This window comes from Mauremys mutica, chromosome 17, assembly GCF_020497125.1.
Source record: "Mauremys mutica isolate MM-2020 ecotype Southern chromosome 17, ASM2049712v1, whole genome shotgun sequence".
NCBI lineage: Eukaryota > Metazoa > Chordata > Testudines > Geoemydidae > Mauremys > Mauremys mutica.
The window spans coordinates 27,614,865-27,620,705 of NC_059088.1; the positions used below are offsets into that span (position 1 = coordinate 27,614,865).

General features: G+C 43.4%; 1 pseudogene; it reads left to right on the forward strand.

The window, feature by feature from the left end:
• Positions 1 to 1,145: 1,145 nt before the first annotated feature.
• On the forward strand, positions 1,146 to 3,988 carry LOC123352176 (annotated as a pseudogene).
• Positions 3,989 to 5,841: the final 1,853 nt, after the last annotated feature.

The window sequence follows — 5,841 nt, forward strand, 5'->3', positions numbered from 1 at the left end:
CTATGAAAGACAATCATCATAGTTAAATGGAAATAGTAGGGTGAGATCCTAAGCTGGTGTAAATATGTTGACTCACATGAGTTAGCCATGTATGTTTCCACGTACACAGAGTAATGTTCTCAAATATCAAAGTAGCTTTAGCCTGAGATTTGTTATTCTTCTCTAAGGATGAGAATGCCCAATTCTCATGTAAAATTAAGCAGAATTAGTGCTCTCAATATTCTGTGTGGCTTAGAAATTAGCTGCTGTATATTTTTAAATACAAAATCCACCAATGCCTGCAACTTACTAAGTAAAAAGAAACTTTTATGGGGAAAAAAACCCTTAACAATGCCAAGAATCACAAAGTTCTCTGCAAGAATCAGTCAAAAGTTAAACTATCAGTAGAGCAGGGGTTCTCGACCCCTCAGGGGGTCACGAGGTTATTACATGGGGGGTTGCAAGCTGTCAGCCTCCATCCCAAGCCCCACTTTCTTTCCAGCATTAATAATGGTGTTAAGTCTATAAAAAAGTGTTTTTAATTTATAAGAGGGGGGGTCGCACTCAGAGGCTTGCTGTGTGAAAGGGGTCACCAGTACAAAAGTTTGAGAACCACTGCAGTACAGCAACATTGACATATTTATAGAACGACTGAATTAAATCAGATTTCCCCAGTTCACCTATGATGATAAGTCAAGAGAAGCGATTAGCAGAACCCTGAGTTGGGAGCATATTTGTATGCAGTTTTAGCCCACAAGAAGGCTATGGGACACCCTGGGTGCAGGAAGTGATTGTCAATTATAAAACAAAATAGTTTGCACAAATAATTCCGCCCATTACTGGAAAATGTTATGATCACTGTTTAGGATTATAATTCTCACTCATGCCATGCACAAGAGTCCAGGGTAGTTCTTCAAATCCAGTATGGTGTCTAATTCGGAATTTACTCTCAGATCTCACTAGATGGGTGGGGAGATTTTAATACTAAACCTTTAAACAACACTGCACTCCTTCCTTTCATCTACTGCCACTTTTTCATGCAACTTAGGAAAATAACTGCAATAAGCAAAGCTTGTGTATTCAATTTTGTTCATCACCTGAGTCCTTGATTCTAAAGCACTGATCGTGTCTCCAGAATGGAATGTCTAAGCACATTAGACCTAGTGTTATCTCTGGGCACAGCTAGAACACAAAAGAATATGCATCATTTTGATACTGCTTCAACTCTACTTTGAAGGTTTACCAGGTACTGAAGTTGTTCATAGGTCATGTACTGGTTGTGAATCCAGGAGAGTATTGTGACCCATAGGCCTGGTTTGAAGGCTATTGAACTGATTGAAAAGACATCCGTGGATTTCAAAAGCATGTTGGCACAAACACATAGTGAATAGTTATGGGTAGATATTCCAAGCATGCGAAGCAATACCTCCGATCCTCCAAGGAGTGCCAAGGGTAAACTCCACCTTGCCGCTAATTAGATACTAGTCTGGATACAAAGAACTAACATGGAATCCTGTGCATGAGAGCAGATTGTACTAGTGATACACCCCTGAGTCACCCTCATACTCTGAAGTTATTCAAAGCAGAATTAAAGAAACGGAGCTAGATTTAATCCCTTTTTGAAATCAAGAAAGTCAGTGGGATGATACCATGACGATATCAGGCCCATAAAGATTCAAAATGAAAGGGAACCACCAGTAGCATCATGCATGTGATCCTATGTGGGACTGGAATTGAGTAGTCATCATTAACCGTGATCAAAGCCACTACAATAATTAGAGGAGTTGCCCATTTAAGAAAAGAATTTGTTGGGTTAATGACAAGGTCCAAGTACATAGAGGGTGTCTACTATCCTTCCCATTGGCTAAGAAGGTGTATAAAAGTGCCTGCAACTCCAGGACCTTCTATCCACTTCTTTCGACTCTTTCCCCTTGGTGAGCTTGGTAAGTCTGATTGGCTCCAATTGATCCAATTGTTGATTTAGTGAATGTTTAAACTTTGAACTAAATCTGCTCTAATATGGGGTGAGGTTAGAAATGTTGGGACAGAGGGCATCTTTCTTTGCATAGGAGTCTTTCTGTAGCTAGTCAATTGCAGGTATTGGTGGATGCTGTCTTTTAAAAATATCTGGTTGGGATTTTCAAATCTACATATGGGATTTGGACCCCATTCCCAAAAATTATCATTTGAGATTGGACATGAAAATTCCTTGCAGAATTATGACAAATCTCAGCTTCAGTCCACCTTGATAATAGACTGCACTACTCTGACTCTCTGTACAAATACACATTACCAGATGTTCAGCTGACTTCATTGGAGTCACAGAGGTTTACCTGGGTGATGATCTGACTCTATCGTTTCCATAAAACTATGGAGATCAGATTTCCAATATAATGATTGAAAAGCAGTTCTATGGTTCTTTTTCAGATATAGAAAAAACTCAGAGTATATATACATGTATATATGTCCCTTCATGGCAAAGCTAGCCTCTGCTTCAGGTGGGTTAGGATTACAGGCACCTTAAGGGCAGTTTACTCCCTAGTGGACAACTTCAGGATTTTTATACCTGAAACTGAGGCTTGTGATGCTGCACATTACTGGAGATAATATACTTGATGAGATGAACCACTGATCTGACGCAATGTGGCAATATGTTACTCTTTTCCTGGTACAACTCACAACTTTAGATCCAGATCTTTAGCTGGTGTAAGTCAAAGTAGCACATTTGAGTGAAAGGTAAGTACAATGATTTAGACCATCTGAGGGGTCTACATTCTGTGTTAAACTGGTTTAACAAGAACACTTGAATAATTTACTAAATCTCCATAATTCTCTAAACTGGTTTGGAAATTGCAGCCATCCATGATGAAAATATTCTCTATTGTGGGTTAGGAATTAGTCTCTGTGATTTTTACTCATCCTTCAGGGGCTGGTGGGAACGGAAGGTCATGTGGCCATGGCACAAATAGGGCCTCAGAAAATCTGTGTTGGGACTTGTTCTCTGGCACAGATTTCCTGTGCGATCTTGGGCAATTCCAATGGAACCAGAATCTCAAAAAGGGCTCAGCACTCACTAATCCTCGATGTATTGGAAACCTATCCTTGAATCTCCTCAGACCAAACCCACAAAGAGACTAAGACGTCTAACTTCCCCTTTTAATCCCAGGCAGATCCTGAGAGTAGGCATTGCCTTTCCTATTTTACTTGTGGCTCCCAATCGGGTGGGTATTCTCAGTGTGCACCTACCAGTTCGGACCTCTCAGAAAACACAGCTGAGGACAGGTATGTCAGCAATACTGGGGGCTGGCTGGTTGGTGTGGATATCTATGAGAATACCCAGATACGAAGCCTGCAAAAAGGGACCTACATAGCCCATGTTTCCATATACCACCAGCAGAGAGTCTCCTATTCCATTGTCAACAGCGTGTTAAGTTTCTTCTGCTCCCTTCTGTGTGTTTCAGGTTTACGACCATCACAAAAGATGTCTGCCCTGTGTTGCCGACCCAGCCCATGTTATCCTGACATCTGCCCAGATCCATGTGTGGATGCCTGCAATGAGCCTTGTATCACCTCCTGTGGAGATTCGACAGCAGTGGTCTATCCACCACCGGTTTCGGTGCTGTTTCCAGGACCAACTCTCTCTACTTCCCCTCAACACACCATAGTGGGAAGCACCTTACCAGCTCTGCCCTATGGAGCCGGGGGCTCATTTGCGGGTGGTGTTTTGGGTGGCTCAACTGGTTATGGTGGTGGATACGGGGGTGGCTATGGGGGTCGTTTAGGAGGCTTCTATGGCTATGGGGGCTTAAGCGGTTATGGAGGCTCATATGGTTATGGGGGCTTATGTGGTTATGGTGGTGGATACGGGGGTGGCTAAGGCTCATATGGTTATGGGGGCTTATGTGGTTATGGTGGTGGATACGGGGGTGGCTATGGGGGCTTATGTGGATATGGGAAGAGATATGGTAGGAGTTATTCTTCCCGCCGTGGAAGCTGTGGCCCATGTTAAACCCAGAAGAAAGATCCATGGAAGAAGAAACAACCTGGAAATGAAAGAGAAGACAGAGATTCACCACTCAGCTACAACACTACTCAAAATCAGTGGTGGTTTGGGTTGCTCATCTCCTGTATAAATCAGGCCTATCTATGCTTTCCTCTTGTTACATGTTACCTTAGCTTTATGGTCTATATTATTTTGCAGTTTAGTCTTATGCTCATATTGTGCTTTTGTCCCATTTGATGCGGAGGAGAAAAAAAATGGTTTAAGACGGGACCTGACTTTCAAACTCAAAAGCTTCAAGAAAGAAAGTAGAATAGCTTGTGTGAAATGCATCACCTTGGAGCCGGTGACTGGTTGTAGCTCTTATTGTAACCCTGAAAATACATTCTCAGTGCTCTGCATTAATTCCTTCTGTAAAGTGTAAACTGCACTGCTCATTCCCATTAAAAATTATGCTGCATCATAGTATCGGCCTTCTGGTTTTCCTTTCCCCTCCATTCTTTCTCTCCAAAACACTCTGGCTGAAATTCTCCCTTGTACAGATGTACATTAATTGGTCAATAGCATTGGGCAGGTCCTCTGAACCGGAGGGAATTTCCCTCTTACACATTTCACTACTGGTGCCATTGAATGGGAGTTTTCCTTCCTGCAGAGATATCGTTACAACACGTCTAACTCAGATGTCCCCAGTCTGTGGGGTACTCCCCACTGGGGGAGGGAACATTTGGGGGAGGAGGTGCACCGGTGCCCAGGCCAGCCCCCACAGGGGACAGGGAAGAAGCGCCACTTATCCCCACTCTGAGCTCTGCTCCTACCCCACCCCCAGCCACAGCCTCGGTTCCGTGCCCAGCCTCCGCCTCCAGCCACAGCTCCGCCCCCGCTGCTGGCCCTAGCCCCAACCTTGGCCCCGGTTGCCACTCCATTCCCGGGCCCAGAACCACCCAAGCCTCAGGCCCCCTACCTCTGTCCGCATCCCCAAACTCCAGAAGCCGCATCCCCACTCCTGGGCCTGGATCCAGGTCGGGGGCCATGGACGGGGGTTGGGGTGCATGACTCTGAAATTTTGGGGACCACTGGTCTAACTACATATCATAAGAACATAAAAATGGCTGTACCAGGTCAGACCAAAGGTCCATCTAGCCCAGTATCTTGTCTTCTGACAGTGGCCAATGCTGGGTGCCCCAGAGGGAGTGAACCTAACAGGCAATGATCAGGTGATCTCTTTCCATCCTCTGACAAACAGAGGATGGTTGGAAAGAAAGAAATGCCTTTCAACTCTAATATATTTCCCTGTTCTAAATATTTTATACATGGGCTCAAAAATAATGACCCTCCTCTTATACTTTAATATATCTTTTACCTAACTGAGTACAACTTTTAAGTGTGTGTGAGTGCTACACTCCTTGGAAAAAAATCTGAAGGATCCTTTTAGTAGACTCAGACATTTCCTCCAGTTGACAGCTCATTTATAAGTTCTAAAACATGGCTTGTTTCACCTCTCACAAAATCTTCTAAGGCTCTGTTCCTGGAAGACCAACGCACATCCTTCACTTCAAACATGGGATTTGTGTGTTTGAACTTCAGAGGCTTTTGACATGGTTCAAGGTTAGCAGCTGTATAAGTTCCTGCAAGTTTGTGGCCCGATTTTGCATAAAAGAAAAGAAAATTCCTCTCCTCTTTTCTCTGGTTTTGGCATTTATCGTGACAGACAAAGGATAGAATCCAGCTAGGGAGCAGTCACTGACACCAGTGCAAATGTGTTTCAAATACTAAAAATCTTATATATTACATGCACTTTCAATTTACTTTGTGCACATATAAATGAATGGGTTGAGATGCAGAAGACTGGGAAATTTTTCACA